We start from the raw sequence: 18,595 nt of genomic DNA on the forward strand, positions 1-18,595 counted from the left end.
ATTCTGACAGCCACTCAGGAACATTCAATGTCGTCTTGGTAAGCAACTCCAGTGATGCGCTGTGTTGGATTTTCCCCAAACATAATGCTTTGTATTCAGCACATTAAGTTCATTTTTGGGGGTTTTACTTTAGTGCCTTATTGCAAATAATATTTTTTATTCCATACAGGCTTCCTTCTTTACACTCTGTTATTTAGGTTACTATTGTGGAGTAACTACAAAGTTGTTGATCCACAGTTTTCTCCTATCACAGCCATCTGTAACTGTTTTAAAGTCACCATTGGCCTCATGGTGAAATCCCTGAGCAGTTTCCTTCCTCTCCGGCAACTGAGTTAAGAAGGATGCCTGTATCTTTGTAGTGACTGGGTGTATTGATACACCATCCAAAGTGTAACTAAGAACTTCACCATGCTCAAAGGGATATTCAATGTCTGCTTTTTTTTACCCATCTACCAATAGTTGCCCTTCTCTGCGAGGCATTGGAAAACCTCTCTTGTCTTTGTGGTTGAATCTGTGTTTGAAATTCACTGCTCGACTGAGAGACCTTACAGATAATTGTATGTGTGGGGTACAGATATGAAGTAGTCATTCAAAAAATTATGTTAAACACTATTATTGCACACAGAATGAGTCCATGCAACTTATTATGTAACTTTTTTACTCCTGAACTTATTTATGCTTGCCATAACAAAGCGGTTGAATTCTTATTGACTCAAGATATTTCAGCTTTTAATTTGTAAACATTTCTAAAAACATAATTCCACTTTGATATTATGGGGTATTGTGTGTAGGCTATTGACCAAAAAAATTGGAATTCATACCATTTTAAATTCAGGCTGTAACGCAACAAAACTTGGAAAAAGTCAAGGGGTGTGAATACTCTCTGAAGGCGCTGTATATGGACAGGAGTTTTTTCTGAGATTCAAAACATTGGGCCCCAACTACATGATCAGGAAAACTCCTGGACCAAACGTTTTTATTTTGTTTGGTCTATCACTTCGTCTTTCCTGTAGCTAGATCCGTCCCTATTTGACCCAGTTATAAACATTACACATATAATACCTGTATTATAATCGTACACTAAATTGTATTGGCAGTTTTGTCCCATTTACATCGTGTTACGAAAGTTCAAAGTCCTGTCTCCTTAAAAGTTTCTGAGATCTCTACAGTATGCTCCTCTGTAATCCAGCATTGCTTTCCAACGGTCAGTGAAATTATTTTGAAGATTGCACAATTGTATCTGCTTTTCATTTGCGATCTTTTCAAACTGCAGGAGGGAAGAAGGAAAGTTAAAAAAAGATCGGCCTGTGTTTTGGCAGAAGTCAGATGATATGTTGTACTGTCTTCTTGAATATTATTAAGTACTCTTGACCAACAACTAAATAAGAAAACCAACCGGGCATCCATGTGTTTGTGTGGGAGTTCTGTCAGCTGGAAAGCGGCTGCAGCAGTGCAGTGAACTGGATAAATGCAGCAGCATGCCAAACCAAGGCCCCAGGCAGATGCAGCTCAGAGGGGGAACCAACCGGTTATTATGCTGCTCCCTGATGTCTCCGGCTCCATCAGCTCCACACTCTCTCTCCAGATTTTAACACTTCCCTCAATTAGCCCAGGGAAGATTTAGGTTGGCACGGAGATGGTGTGGATGAAAGAGGACTTCCTATTCCTGAAAGGGGGCCCCAGCTCACAGTCTGTCAGAGAGAAAAGACTGAGACCAGGATATGGATCACAGCAGAGAGGGAGAGAGAGAGGGAAAGATAGAGAGGGAGAGAGCTCGGGAAAGAGAGCGTAAGAAAGGGACAGAGAGACTGAAAGAGAGAGAGGGCGTGACCTGTATGATCAGCGCAGAAAACATCACACAATTAGGTATTTTAACCATTTAAAGGTATAAAAAAAACGTCCACTTCCTAACCTGATGGATGTGACTGAACTCCTCCTTTTCTGGTCGGGCACAGCTGTGGATAACCGTACGGGGGTGTGGAGTGGACCAAGGCCTGATTAGTTCCCTAACATGCCCACTGATATTGGGGCCTGAGAGGAGAGGCTTGACTGGGTGTGTAGATACGCCAGACTGTGTCCACATGCGGCCGGCTCGCTCCACTGGCTGATTAGAGCAAGCTGAAGTGCTCCACCATGCCCTCTAGATGGAAAGCAGGTTTTCTGAGGTTCACTGTTGCTTGCCAGACCCGAATGCCACATCGGGGGTGCTTGGATAAAGATTTAATAAAAATTCTCAAAAGTGAGCGGGGGTTTTGCTAATGTTAAACCTTCAAACGCTAATTTGCGATGTTGCTATTTTAAATAGGGTTCACTTCTCACTTGGGCCTCTTGCCAACCTGTCAAGTGTGTTTTCTGATCAGTCAGGCTCAGAGACATTGCAGAGAGTCCCCAGATCGATTTACCCAGATCTGACAGTTTTGGACTCAAAGCTACAGCCCTTTTTGTCAAAAGCTACAGCCCTTTTTGTAAGCATTCAGTTTCAAACAAGAGAGGAGCTTCCTCTGTCTGAGATGAGATTAGGATGTGCTGCCACTACTCTGTCTGGGTCATGGTGAGCTGTGTGTGTTGAGTAAGTGTCAGGAGTTTTTCCACAACAAATTCCACAGACAAATTACCTTATTAGCAGAATACACCAATCAAGTGAAGAGTCCATCTGCAGAGTTGAGCAACCAGTGATTTCTCAACTCTGTTAAACAGCTTAAGATCACTTTATTCGTCTATTGTACACCAACTGAAATTTATCCCAAATCAACACACAGCCTGTTAAACAGAATGGTGCCATGATTAACTGAAGGCCACATACGTAGAGTGGCGACTCTATAATGATGCACTGATCACATCCCACATTACCCTGGCTAGTCATGGTGATTACAGGGGACAACAGTCTGTTGATGACTTATGATCCCATCTGGAACTCCATTGTGTGACGTGTCCTCCCCAAATCTCCGAGACAATAGACTCAACAAACATTTTGGCCATGTGTAATATTGAGTGAGTCCCACTCCCCTGCAGAGTACTGTAGCATACCAGACCTCCACTTAATCATCGTCTCCTGGCCAATGTCGAATATGTGAGCGCCCGCCGCATCCGCACACAGTATGCCTCTCTTAAGCTCCTTAAATCCCGTCATTATGTATCAATACTCTCTCCAATTCATTCCAGGGATAGAAGCCCGACTCTCTCTGCTCTAAGGCCTGTTACATTACAATAGTTAGAGAAGCAATTTGTATGCAGATGTTTGAATTGAAATCAGATGGACAAGAGGCCATCACCACATTTGTGGACAGGGATTGTCAAATGAAAGGAGGACAGGCTGTCCATAAATGAGCATGTGTGTTGTGTTTTGGAATGTGCGGTAGACAAATGACTGCATTAAGCTTTAGTGTTTTCACATGCTGCCTGTAGACAAGGTCCAGTTCATCTACTAGCAGACAAGGACCGGGTCCAATTCATCTACTAGCAGACAAGGACCGGGTCCAGTTCATCTACTAGCAGACAAGGACCGGGTCCAGTTCATCTACTAGCAGAAAAGGACCGGGTCCAATTCATCTACTAGCAGACAAGGACCGGGTCCAGTTCATCTACTAGCAGACAAGGACCGGGTCCAGTTCATCTACTAGCAGACAAGGACCGGGTCCAATTCATCTACTAGCAGACAAGGACCGGGTCCAGTTCATCTACTAGCAGACAAGGACCGGGTCCAGTTCATCTACTAGCAGACAAGGACCGGGTCCAGTTCATCTACTAGCAGACAAGGACCGGGTCCAGTTCATCTACTAGCAGACAAGGACCGGGTCCAGTTCATCTACTAGCAGACAAGGACCGGGTCCAGTTCATCTACTAGCAGACAAGGACCGGGTCCAGTTCATCTACTAGCAGACAAGGACCGGGTCCAGTTCATCTACTAGCAGACAAGGACCGGGTCCAGTTCATCTACTAGCAGACAAGGACCGGGTCCAGTTCATCTACTAGCAGACAAGGACCGGGTCCAGTTCATCTACTAGCAGACAAGGACCGGGTCCAGTTCATCTACTAGCAGACAAGGACCGGGTCCAGTTCATCTACTAGCAGACAAGGACCGGGTCCAGTTCATCTACTAGCAGACAAGGACCGGGTCCAGTTCATCTACTAGCAGACAAGGACCGGGTCCAGTTCATCTACTAGCAGACAAGGACCGGGTCCAGTTCATCTACTAGCAGACAAGGACCGGGTCCAGTTCATCTACTAGCAGACAAGGACCGGGTCCAGTTCATCTACTAGCAGACAAGGACCGGTTCCAGTTCATCTACTAGCAGACAAGGACCGGGTCCAATTCATCTACTAGCAGACAAGGACCGGCTCCAGTTCATCTACTAGCAGACAAGGACCGGGTCCAGTTCATCTACTAGCAGACAAGGACCGGGTCCAATTCATCTACTAGCAGACAAGGACCGGGTCCAGTTCATCTACTAGCAGACAAGGACCGGGTCCAGTTCATCTACTAGCAGACAAGGACCGGCTCCAGTTCATCAACTAGCAGACAAGGACCGGGTCCAATTCATCTACTAGCAGACAAGGACCGGGTCCAATTCATCTACTAGCAGACAAGGACCGGGTCCAGTTCATCTACTAGCAGACAAGGACCGGGTCCAGTTCAACTACTAGCAGACAAGGACCGGGTCCAATTCATCTACTAGCAGACAAGGACCGGGTCCAGTTCATCTACTAGCAGACAAGGACCGGGTCCAATTCATCTACTAGCAGACAAGGACCGGGTCCAGTTCATCTACTAGCAGACAAGGACCGGGTCCAATTCATCTACTAGCAGACAAGGACCGGGTCCAGTTCATCTACTAGCAGACAAGGACCGGGTCCAGTTCATCTACTAGCAGACAAGGACCGGGTCCAATTCATCTACTAGCAGACAAGGACCGGGTCCAGTTCATCTACTAGCAGACAAGGACCGGGTCCAGTTCATCTACAAGCAGACAAGGACTGGGTCCAATTCATCTACTAGCAGACAAGGACCGGGTCCAGTTCATCTACTAGCAGACAAGGACCGGGTCCAGTTCATCTACTAGCAGACAAGGACCGGGTCCAGTTCATCTACTAGCAGACAAGGACCGGGTCCAGTTCATCTACTAGCAGACAAGGACCGGGTCCAGTTCATCTACTAGCAGACAAGGACCGGGTCCAGTTCATCTACTAGCAGACAAGGACCGGGTCCAGTTCATCTACTAGCAGACAAGGACCGGGTCCAGTTCATCTACTAGCAGACAAGGACCGGGTCCAGTTCATCTACTAGCAGACAAGGACCGGGTCCAGTTCATCTACTAGCAGACAAGGACCGGTTCCAGTTCATCTACTAGCAGACAAGGACCGGGTCCAGTTCATCTACTAGCAGACAAGGACCGGGTCCAATTCATCTACTAGCAGACAAGGACCGGGTCCAGTTCATCTACTAGCAGACAAGGACCGGGTCCAGTTCATCTACTAGCAGACAAGGACCGGCTCCAGTTCATCAACTAGCAGACAAGGACCGGGTCCAATTCATCTACTAGCAGACAAGGACCGGGTCCAATTCATCTACTAGCAGACAAGGACCGGGTCCAGTTCATCTACTAGCAGACAAGGACCGGGTCCAGTTCAACTACTAGCAGACAAGGACCGGGTCCAATTCATCTACTAGCAGACAAGGACCGGGTCCAGTTCATCTACTAGCAGACAAGGACCGGGTCCAATTCATCTACTAGCAGACAAGGACCGGGTCCAGTTCATCTACTAGCAGACAAGGACCGGGTCCAATTCATCTACTAGCAGACAAGGACCGGGTCCAGTTCATCTACTAGCAGACAAGGACCGGGTCCAATTCATCTACTAGCAGACAAGGACCGGGTCCAGTTCATCTACTAGCAGACAAGGACCGGGTCCAGTTCATCTACTAGCAGACAAGGACCGGGTCCAATTCATCTACTAGCAGACAAGGACCGGGTCCAGTTCATCTACTAGCAGACAAGGACCGGGTCCAGTTCATCTACTAGCAGACAAGGACTGGGTCCAATTCATCTACTAGCAGACAAGGACCGGGTCCAGTTAATCTACTAGCAGACAAGGACCGGCTCCAGTTCATCTACTAGCAGACAAGGACCGGGTCCAGTTCATCTACTAGCAGACAAGGACCGGGTCCAGTTCATCTACTAGCAGACAAGGACCGGGTCCAGTTCATCTACTAGCAGACAAGGACCGGGTCCAGTTCATCTACTAGCAGACAAGGACCGGGTCCAGTTCATCTACTAGCAGACAAGGACCGGGTCCAGTTCATCTACTAGCAGACAAGGACCGGGTCCAGTTCATCTACTAGCAGACAAGGACCGGGTCCAGTTCATCTACTAGCAGACAAGGACCGGGTCCAGTTCATCTACTAGCAGACAAGGACCGGGTCCAGTTCATCTACTAGCAGACAAGGACCGGGTCCAGTTCATCTACTAGCAGACAAGGACCGGGTCCAGTTCATCTACTAGCAGACAAGGACCGGGTCCAGTTCATCTACTAGCAGACAAGGACCGGTTCCAGTTCATCTACTAGCAGACAAGGACCGGGTCCAGTTCATCTACTAGCAGACAAGGACCGGGTCCAATTCATCTACTAGCAGACAAGGACCGGGTCCAGTTCATCTACTAGCAGACAAGGACCGGGTCCAGTTCATCTACTAGCAGACAAGGACCGGCTCCAGTTCATCAACTAGCAGACAAGGACCGGGTCCAATTCATCTACTAGCAGACAAGGACCGGGTCCAATTCATCTACTAGCAGACAAGGACCGGGTCCAGTTCATCTACTAGCAGACAAGGACCGGGTCCAGTTCAACTACTAGCAGACAAGGACCGGGTCCAATTCATCTACTAGCAGACAAGGACCGGGTCCAGTTCATCTACTAGCAGACAAGGACCGGGTCCAATTCATCTACTAGCAGACAAGGACCGGGTCCAGTTCATCTACTAGCAGACAAGGACCGGGTCCAATTCATCTACTAGCAGACAAGGACCGGGTCCAGTTCATCTACTAGCAGACAAGGACCGGGTCCAGTTCATCTACTAGCAGACAAGGACCGGGTCCAATTCATCTACTAGCAGACAAGGACCGGGTCCAGTTCATCTACTAGCAGACAAGGACCGGGTCCAGTTCATCTACTAGCAGACAAGGACTGGGTCCAATTCATCTACTAGCAGACAAGGACCGGGTCCAGTTAATCTACTAGCAGACAAGGACCGGGTCCAGTTCATCTACTAGCAGACAAGGACCGGGTCCAGTTCATCTACTAGCAGACAAGGACCGGGTCCAGTTCATCTACTAGCAGACAAGGACCGGGTCCAGTTCATCTACTAGCAGACAAGGACCGGGTCCAGTTCATCTACTAGCAGACAAGGACCGGGTCCAGTTCATCTACTAGCAGACAAGGACCGGGTCCAGTTCATCTACTAGCAGACAAGGACCGGGTCCAGTTCATCTACTAGCAGACAAGGACCGGGTCCAGTTCATCTACTAGCAGACAAGGACCGGGTCCAGTTCATCTACTAGCAGACAAGGACCGGGTCCAGTTCATCTACTAGCAGACAAGGACCGGTTCCAGTTCATCTACTAGCAGACAAGGACCGGGTCCAATTCATCTACTAGCAGACAAGGACCGGCTCCAGTTCATCTACTAGCAGACAAGGACCGGGTCCAGTTCATCTACTAGCAGACAAGGACCGGGTCCAATTCATCTACTAGCAGACAAGGACCGGGTCCAGTTCATCTACTAGCAGACAAGGACCGGGTCCAGTTCATCTACTAGCAGACAAGGACCGGCTCCAGTTCATCAACTAGCAGACAAGGACCGGGTCCAATTCATCTACTAGCAGACAAGGACCGGGTCCAATTAATCTACTAGCAGACAAGGACCGGGTCCAGTTCATCTACTAGCAGACAAGGACCGGGTCCAGTTCAACTACTAGCAGACAAGGACCGGGTCCAATTCATCTACTAGCAGACAAGGACCGGGTCCAGTTCATCTACTAGCAGACAAGGACCGGGTCCAATTCATCTACTAGCAGACAAGGACCGGGTCCAGTTCATCTACTAGCAGACAAGGACCGGGTCCAATTCATCTACTAGCAGACAAGGACCGGGTCCAGTTCATCTACTAGCAGACAAGGACCGGGTCCAGTTCATCTACTAGCAGACAAGGACCGGGTCCAATTCATCTACTAGCAGACAAGGACCGGGTCCAGTTCATCTACTAGCAGACAAGGACCGGGTCCAGTTCATCTACTAGCAGACAAGGACTGGGTCCAATTCATCTACTAGCAGACAAGGACCGGGTCCAGTTAATCTACTAGCAGACAAGGACCGGCTCCAGTTCATCTACTAGCAGACAAGGACCGGGTCCAGTTCATCTACTAGCAGACAAGGACCGGGTCCAGTTCATCTACTAGCAGACAAGGACCGGGTCCAGTTCATCTACTAGCAGACAAGGACTGGGTCCAATTCATCTACTAGCAGACAAGGACCGGGTCCAGTTAATCTACTAGCAGACAAGGACCGGCTCCAGTTCATCTACTAGCAGACAAGGACCGGGTCCAGTTCATCTACTAGCAGACAAGGACCGGGTCCAATTCATCTACTAGCAGACAAGGACCGGGTCCAGTTCATCTACTAGCAGACAAGGACCGGGTCCAGTTCATCTACTAGCAGACAAGGACCGGGTCCAGTTCATCTACTAGCAGACAAGGACCGGGTCCAATTCATCTACTAGCAGACAAGGACCGGGTCCAGTTCATCTACTAGCAGACAAGGACCGGGTCCAATTAATCTACTAGCAGACAAGGACCGGGTCCAATTCATCTACTAGCAGACAAGGACCGGGTCCAGTTCATCTACTAGCAGACAAGGACCGGGTCCAGTTCATCTACTAGCAGACAAGGACCGGGTCCAATTAATCTACTAGCAGACAAGGACCGGGTCCAATTCATCTACTAGCAGACAAGGACCGGGTCCAGTTCATCTACTAGCAGACAAGGACCGGCTCCAGTTCATCTACTTGCAGACAAGGACCGGGTCCAGTTCATCTACTAGCAGACAAGGACCGGGTCCAATTCATCTACTAGCAGACAAGGACCGGGTCCAGTTCATCTACTAGCAGACAAGGACCGGGTCCAGTTCATCTACTAGCAGACAAGGACTGGGTCCAATTCATCTACTAGCAGACAAGGACCGGGTCCAGTTAATCTACTAGCAGACAAGGACCGGCTCCAGTTCATCTACTAGCAGACAAGGACCGGGTCCAGTTCATCTACTAGCAGACAAGGACCGGGTCCAGTTCATCTACTAGCAGACAAGGACCGGGTCCAATTAATCTACTAGCAGACAAGGACCGGGTCCAATTCATCTACTAGCAGACAAGGACCGGGTCCAGTTCATCTACTAGCAGACAAGGACCGGCTCCAGTTCATCTACTAGCAGACAAGGACCGGGTCCAGTTCATCTACTAGCAGACAAGGACCGGGTCCAGTTCATCTACTAGCAGACAAGGACCGGGTCCAGTTCATCTACTAGCAGACAAGGACCGGGTCCAGTTCATCTACTAGCAGACAAGGACCGGGTCCAGTTCATCTACTAGCAGACAAGGACCGGGTCCAATTCATCTACTAGCAGACAAGGACCGGGTCCAGTTCATCTACTAGCAGACAAGGACCGGGTCCAGTTCATCTACTAGCAGACAAGGACCGGGTCCAGTTCATCTACTAGCAGACAAGGACCGGGTCCAATTCATCTACTAGCAGACAAGGACCGGGTCCAGTTCATCTACTAGCAGACAAGGACCGGGTCCAGTTCATCTACTAGCAGACAAGGACCGGGTCCAGTTCATCTGATCATCCAAGATGGCGTAGCAGTCGGACGTGTGTTTGTCTTGTCCCGTGTAAATAGTCCTCGTATTTTTCGTATACATTTCGTATATATTTTAATTTCACTTTCCATCTAGGAACTGAATATACATTCCTACATTCCGCCTCACCCAATGTGGTACGGACCTGCTATTTTTTATACTTTAGAACCTTAACCCCAATCAGAAGCTAGCCAGATAACTAGCTACTAGCTAGTAGTCAGTTAGCCACTGCTGCGGTCTTCACCCTTAACTCGGACACAGCCAGCTTCAGCTCGGGCCAATACCTGCCAGTCTGAAAGCGCGATATCAACCCAGAGCATATAGGACTGCTTTTTCTCTACCACATCACCGGATTCCTGACGCAAGCTCTGGACAATTACACCGTATCATCACAGCTAGCTAGCTGCAACCGAGTGGCTACTACTGGCTAACACCTCTGTCCCGAAGCAAGCACCAGTTAGCCTTGAGCTAGCCTCGAGCTAGGCCCATCTGCCGGCTAGCCGAAGAGGTCTACCAGCGAATTCTTGGGCTACAATACCTCTTTTGCCAATTGGACTGGACCTTTTTTTGCCGACACAGAGCCCTGCCAATCCATCACAACTGGTCTAAATCAGCTACAAGCTAATTTAGCCATTTTTTTGCCGCTGCTAGCAGCTTTTACCTTCTGCACAGACACCAGCCCTGTTATTAGCCTGGATATTACTCACCAATTTACCAGCATCGGACTGTCTCTCGACAACAACGCCGGATTCCTGCCGTAATCCCTGAGCCACTACTTCTGATCCTCACAGCTAGCTTGCAGCTAGCGCAGCTAGCGCCACTGCCACGAAGCTAGCACCAGTTAGCAAACACAATTCTACAATTCACAACCTCTCTTTCGCCATCGCCATCCGGCTTGGATTCTCTGTCGACACGACCACGTCTGAGCAGACCCCCTCCGTCTGAGCAGACCACCCCCCGGGCTACTAACTTTAAACGCCGCGTGCTAGCTTAGTGGAGGCCTCCCTGCTCCATCTACGGCTGCCCCCTGGACACTATGATCACTTGGCTACATAGCTGATGCCTGCTTGACTGTCCATTAATTCACGGTACTCCATTCTGTTTATTTGTGTTTTATCTGTCGGCTCTGTGCTTTAACTCAGGATCTGTGTGTAGTTAATCCGACCCTCTCTGCCTAGTCGTCGCCATTTTTACCTGTTGTTGCTGTGTTAGACTAGCACCCTGTTATTGCTGCTGTTATCTTACCTGTTGTTTTAGCTAGCTCTCCCAATCAAGACCTGCAATCACTTTATGCCTTATTGTATGTCTCTCTCAAATATCAATATGCCTTGCATACTGTTGTTCAGGCTAGTTATCATTATCATTGTTTTGGTTTGCAATGGACCCCGTAGTTCCACTCTCCGTACCTCTGATACCTCCTTTGTCCCACCCCCCACACATGCGGTGACCTCACCCATTGAGACCAGCATGTCCAGAGATACAACCTCTCTTATCATCACCCAGTGCCTGGGCTTGCCTCCGCTGTACCCGTGCCCCACCATACCCCTGTCTGCACATTATGCCCAGAATCTATTCTACCACGCCCATAAATCTGCTCCTTTTATTCTTTGTCCCCAACGCTCTAGGCGACCAGTTTTGATAGCCTTTAGCCGCACCCTCATCCTACTACTCCTCTGTTCCTCGGGTGATGTGGAGGTAAACCCAGGCCCTGCATGTCCCCAGTCACCCTCATTTGTTGACTTCTGTGATCGAAAAAGCCTTGGCCTCATGCATGTCAACATCAGAAGCCTCCTCCCTAAGTTTGCCTTACTCACCGCTTTAGCACACTCTGCCAACCCTGATGTCCTTGCCGTGTCCGAATCCTGGCTTAGGAAGGCCACCAAAAATTCTGGGATTTCCATACCCAACTATAACACTTTCCGTCAAGATAGAACTGCCAAAGGGGGAGGAGTTGCAATCTACTGCAGAGATAGCCTGCAAAGTTCTGTCATACTTTCCAGGTCTATGCCCAAACAGTTCGAACTTCTAATTTTAAAAATTAATCTCTCCAGAAATAAGTCTCTCACTGTTGCCGCCTGCTACCGACCCCCCTCAGCTCCCAGCTGTGCCCTGGACACCATCTGTGAATTGATCGCTCCCCATCTAGCTTCAGAGTTTGTTCTGTTAGGTGACCTAAACTGGGATATGCTTAACACCCCGGCAGTCCTACAATCCAAGCTTGATGCCCTCAATCTCACACAAATCATCAAGGAACCCACCAGGTACAACCCTAAATCCGTAAACATGGGCACCCTAATAGACATTATCCTGACCAACCTGCCCTCCAAATACACCTCTGCTGTCTTCAATCAAGATCTCAGCGATCACTGCCTCATTGCCTGTATCCGCCACGGGTCCGCGGTCAAACGACCACCCCTCATCACTGTCAAACGCTCCCTAAAACACTTCTGCGAGCAGGCCTTTCTAATCGACCTGGCCCGGGTACCCTGGAAGGATATTGACCTCATCCCGTCAGTTGAGGATGCCTGGTCATTCTTTAAAAGTTACTTCCTCACCATATTAGACAAGCATGCTCCGTTCAAAAAATGCAGAACCAAGAACAGATATAGCCCTTGGTTCACTCCAGACCTGACTGCCCTCGACCAGCACAAAAACATCCTGTGGCGAACTGCAATAGCATCGAAGAGCCCCCGCGATATGCAACTGTTCAGGGAAGTCAGGAACCAATACACGCAGTCAGTCAGGAAAGCAAAGGCCAGCTTTTTCAAGCAGAAATTTGCATCCTGTAGCTCTAACTCCAAAAAGTTCTGGGATACTGTAAAGTCCATGGAAAACAAGAGCACCTCCTCCCAGCTGCCCACTGCACTGAGGCTAGGTAACACGGTCACCACTGATAAGTCCGTGATAATCGAAAACTTCAACAAACATTTCTCAATGGCTGGCCATGCCTTCCTCCTGGCGACTCCAACCTTGGCCAACAGCCCCGCCCCCCCCGCTGCTACTCGCCCAAGCCTCCCCAGCTTCTCCTTTACCCATATCCAGATAGCAGATGTTCTGAAAGAGCTGGAAAACCTGGACCCATACAAATCAGCTGGGCTTGACAATCTGGACCCCCTATTTCTGAAACTGTCCGCCGCCATTGTCGCACCCCCTATTACCAGCCTGTTCAACCTCTCCTTCGTATCATCTGAGATCCCCAAGGATTGGAAAGCTGCCGCGGTCATCCCCCTCTTCAAAGGGGGAGACACCCTGGACCCAAACTGTTACAGACCTATATCCATCCTGCCCTGCCTATCTAAGGTCTTCGAAAGCCAAGTCAACAAACAGATCACTGACCATCTCGAATCCCACCGTACCTTCTCCGCTGTGCAATCCGGTTTCCGAGCCGGTCACGGGTGCACCTCAGCCACGCTCAAGGTACTAAACGATATCATAACCGCCATCGATAAAAGACATTACTGTGCAGCCGTCTTCATCGACCTGGCCAAGGCTTTCGACTCTGTCAATCACCATATTCTTATCGGCAGACTTAGTAGCCTCGGTTTTTCTAATGACTGCCTTGCCTGGTTCACCAACTACTTTGCAGACAGAGTTCAGTGTGTCAAATCGGAGGGCATGTTGTCCGGTCCTCTGGCAGTCTCTATGGGGGTACCACAGGGTTCAATTCTCGGGCCGACTCTTTTCTCTGTATACATCAATGATGTTGCTCTTGCTGCGGGCGATTCCCTGATCCACCTCTACGCAGACGACACCATTCTATATACTTCCGGCCCTTCCTTGGACACTGTGCTATCTAACCTCCAAACGAGCTTCAATGCCATACAACACTCCTTCCGTGGCCTCCAACTGCTCTTAAACGCTAGTAAAACCAAATGCATGCTTTTCAACCGTTCGCTGCCTGCACCCGCACGCCCGACTAGCATCACCACCCTGGACGGTTCCGACCTAGAATATGTGGACATCTATAAGTACCTAGGTGTCTGGCTAGACTGCAAACTCTCCTTCCAGACTCATATCAAACATCTCCAATCCAAAATCAAATCAAGAATCGGCTTTCTATTCCGCAACAAAGCCTCCTTCACTCACGCCGCCAAACTTACCCTAGTAAAACTGACTATCCTACCGATCCTCGACTTCGGCGATGTCATCTACAAAATAGCTTCCAATACTCTACTCAGCAAACTGGATGCAGTTTATCACAGTGCCATTCGTTTTGTTACTAAAGCACCTTATACGACCCACCACTGCGACCTGTATGCCCTAGTCGGCTGGCCCTCGCTACATGTTCGTCGTCAGACCCACTGGCTCCAGGTCATCTACAAGGCTATGCTAGGTAAAGTGCCGCCTTATCTCAGTTCACTGGTCACGATGGCTACACCCACCCGCAGCACGCGCTCCAGCAGGTGTATCTCACTGATCATCCCTAAAGCCAAAACCTCATTTGGACGCCTTTCCTTCCAGTTCTCTGCTGCCTGCGACTGGAACGAATTGCAAAAATCTCTGAAGTTGGAGACTTTTATCTCCCTCAACAACTTTAAAAATCTGCTATCCGAGCAGCTAACCGATCGCTGCAGCTGTACATAGTCCATCTGTAAACTACCCACCCAATTTACCTACCTCACCCCCCATACTGCTTTTATTTATTTACTTTTCTGCTCTTTTGCACACCAGTATCTCTTCTTGCACATGATCATCTGATGATTTATCACTCCAGTGTTAATCTGCTAAATTGTAATTATTCGATTTATTGCCTACCTCATGCCTTTTGCACACATTGTATATAGATTCTCTTTTTTTCTACCATGTTATTGACTTGTTTATTGTTTACTCCATGTGTAACTCTGTGTTGTCTGTTCACACTGCTATGCTTTATCTTGGCCAGGTCGCAGTTGCAAATGAGAACTTGTTCTCAACTAGCCTACCTGGTTAAATAAAGGTAAAATAATAAAAAATAATAATAATAATCTACTAGCAGACAAGGACCGGGTCCAGTTCATCTACTAGCAGACAAGGACCGGGTCCAGTTCATCTACTAGCAGACAAGGACCGGGTCCAGTTCATCTACTAGCAGACAAGGACCGGGTCCAGTTCATCTACTAGCAGACAAGGACCGGGTCCAGTTCATCTACTAGCAGACAAGGACCGGGTCCAGTTCATCTACTAGCAGACAAGGACCGGGTCCAGTTCATCTACTAGCAGACAAGGACCGGGTCCAGTTCATCTACTAGCAGACAAGGACCGGGTCCAGTTCATCTACTAGCAGACAGTCATATTTGAGTTCATCATTCAAAAACAAAACAAAAAGTGATTATAGTTACCCCCAAAAACATAAAAACATTCTGGTCTGCAAATGGAACTGAAGGATTTACATTGATAATAAAATCTGACAGACATATTGCTTAAAACCTCTACGGACCCCCCATCCCGGATCCGGGATCATCCTCATCAGAAACGCTGACAAGCATAGACTAGCCTATAATTCATGAAATCACAAGTCCAATACAGCAAATGAAAGATAAACATCTTGTGAATCCAGCCAACATGTCCGATTTTTTAAATGTTTTACAGCGAAAACACAACATATATTTATGTTAGCTCACCACAATAGCCCAACACACAACGCCATTTTTTCACCGCAAAGATAGCTTTCACAAAACCCACAAATAGAGATAAAATTAATCACTAACCTTTGAACAACTTCATCAGATGACAGTCTTATGACATCATGTTATACAATACATTTATGTTTTGTTCGAAAATGTGCATATTTATAGCTATAAATCGTGGTTCTACATTGCCGCCATGGTCACAAATGGCACCAAAATGTCCGGAGAAATTTTAGACAGCCACGTAATCTAACAGAAAAACTCATCATAAACTTTGCTGAAAAATACATGTTGCATATATAATTAAAGAAACACTGGTTCTTAATGCAACCGCTAGATTTAAAAAAATAACTTTAGTACAAAGCACAGCATGCAATAATCTGAGACAGCGCTCAGCCATTCTCCGCCATGTTGGAGTCCAAAGAGTCCACAAAAATACGAAATAACATCATAAATATTCCCTTACCTTTGATGAACTTTCATCAGAATGCAGTGCCAGGAATCCTAGTTCCACAATAAATCGTTGTTTTGTTTTAGAATGTCCATTTCTTCTGTCGAATTAGCAACTTTGGCTAGCATGGTGTAGCTCACGTGTTCATGAAGATTTTACGCATGAACGAAAAATTCAAAAAGTCATAATAAAAGTCGAATAAACTGGTCAAACTCAGTTGAGAATCCATCTTTAGGATGTTTTTCACAAATATATCCAATAACGTCCCAGATGGAGCATTTCTTCGTGTCTACCTAACGCATTGCAGACAACGATATGACAAACCCAAGTGCGTAGCCAAGTACTACCAATATGGCTGACCTCTCACTTCAACGAGTCCCATCAGGTCCCAGAAAAGGCTAGACACTTCATTCCACCTTCTACTGCCTGTTGACATCTTGTGGAAGGCGTATGAAGTGCATACAGATCCATAAATACAAGACAATTGAATAGGCAATGCCTTTCACAGAGACCCATTTCAGAATTTTCACTTCCTGGATGGAAGTTTGCCTGCCAAATTAGTTCTGTTTTACTCACAGATATAATTCAAACCGTTTTAGAAACGTCAGAGTGTTTTCTATCCAATAGTAATACTAATATGCATATCATATGATCTAGGACAGAGTACGAGGCCATTTAAATTGGGCACAATTTTATCCAGAAGTGAAAAGGGCGCCCCCTATTTCCAAGAGGATTTATATATGGCCCGACCAATGACAGTTTGTTCTATGCTAATAAACCAGACGATATGAGAAAAACCTTAAGAACAGACTATTAGATTGTGCTTATTGGCGTAGTACCGATTGTGCTTATTGGCGTAGTACCGATTGTGTTTATTGGCGTAGTATAGATTGTGCTTATTGACATAGTACCAATTGTGCTTATTGGCGAAGTATAGATTGTGCTTATTGGCATAGTACCAATTGTACTTATTGGCGTAGTATAGATTGTGTTTATTGACATAGTACCAATTGTGCTTATTGGCGAAGTATAGATTGTGCTTATTGGCATAGTACCAATTGTACTTATTGGCGTAGTATAGATTGTGTTTATTGACATAGTACCAATTGTGCTTATTGGCGTAGTATAGATTGTGTTTATTGGTGTAGTATAGATTGTGTTTATTGGTGTAGTATAGATTGTGTTTATTGGCGTAGTATAGATTGTGTTTATTGGTGTAGTATAGATTGTGTTTATTGGCGTAGTATAGATTGTGTTTATTGGCGTAGTATAGATTGTGTTTATTGGCGTAGTATAGATTGTGTTTATTGGCGTAGTATAGATTGTGTTTATTGGTGTAGTATAGATTGTGTTTATTGGCGTAGTATAGATTGTGTTTATTGGCGTAGTATAGATTGTGTTTATTGGCGTAGTATAGATTGTGTTTATTGGCGTAGTATAGATTGTGTTTATTGGTGTAGTATAGATTGTGTTTATTGGCGTAGTATAGATTGTGTTTATTGGCGTAGTATAGATTGTGTTTATTGGTGTAGTATAGATTGTGCTTATTGGCGTAGTATAGATTGTGTTTATTGGCGTAGTATAGATTGTGTTTATTGGCGTAGTATAGATTGTGTTTATTGGCGTAGTATAGATTGTGCTTATTGGCGTAGTATAGATTGTGTTTATTGGCGTAGTATAGATTGTGTTTATTGGCGTAGTATAGATTGTGCTTATTGGCGTAGTATAGATTGTGTTTATTGGCGTAGTATAGATTGTGTTTATTGGTGTAGTATAGATTGTGTTTATTGGCGTAGTATAGATTGTGTTTATTGGCGTAGTATAGATTGTGCTTATTGGCGTAGTATAGATTGTGTTTATTGGCGTAGTATAGATTGTGTTTATTGGTGTAGTATAGATTGTGTTTATTGGTGTAGTATAGATTGTGCTTATTGGCGTAGTATAGATTGTGTTTATTGGTGTAGTATAGATTGTGTTTATTGGTGTAGTATAGATTGTGTTTATTGGTGTAGTATAGATTGTGTTTATTGGCGTAGTATAGATTGTGTTTATTGGTGTAGTATAGATTGTGTTTATTGGCGTAGTATAGATTGTGCTTATTGGCGTAGTATAGATTGTGTTTATTGGTGTAGTATAGATTGTGTTTATTGGCGTAGTATAGATTGTGTTTATTGGTGTAGTATAGATTGTGTTTATTGGCGTAGTATAGATTGTGTTTATTGGCGTAGTATAGATTGTGCTTATTGGCGTAGTATAGATTGTGTTTATTGGTGTAGTATAGATTGTGTTTATTGGTGTAGTATAGATTGTGTTTATTGGTGTAGTATAGATTGTGTTTATTGGCGTAGTATAGATTGTGTTTATTGGCGTAGTATAGATTGTGTTTATTGGTGTAGTATAGATTGTGTTTATTGGTGTAGTATAGATTGTGTTTATTGGTGTAGTATAGATTGTGTTTATTGGTGTAGTATAGATTGTGTTTATTGGCGTAGTATAGATTGTGTTTATTGGTGTAGTATAGATTGTGTTTATTGGCGTAGTATAGATTGTGCTTATTGGCGTAGTATAGATTGTGTTTATTGGTGTAGTATAGATTGTGCTTATTGGCGTAGTATAGATTGTGTTTATTGGCGTA

Source organism: Salvelinus alpinus, chromosome 6, assembly GCF_045679555.1.
Source record: "Salvelinus alpinus chromosome 6, SLU_Salpinus.1, whole genome shotgun sequence".
In the NCBI taxonomy this organism is placed as follows: domain Eukaryota; kingdom Metazoa; phylum Chordata; class Actinopteri; order Salmoniformes; family Salmonidae; genus Salvelinus; species Salvelinus alpinus.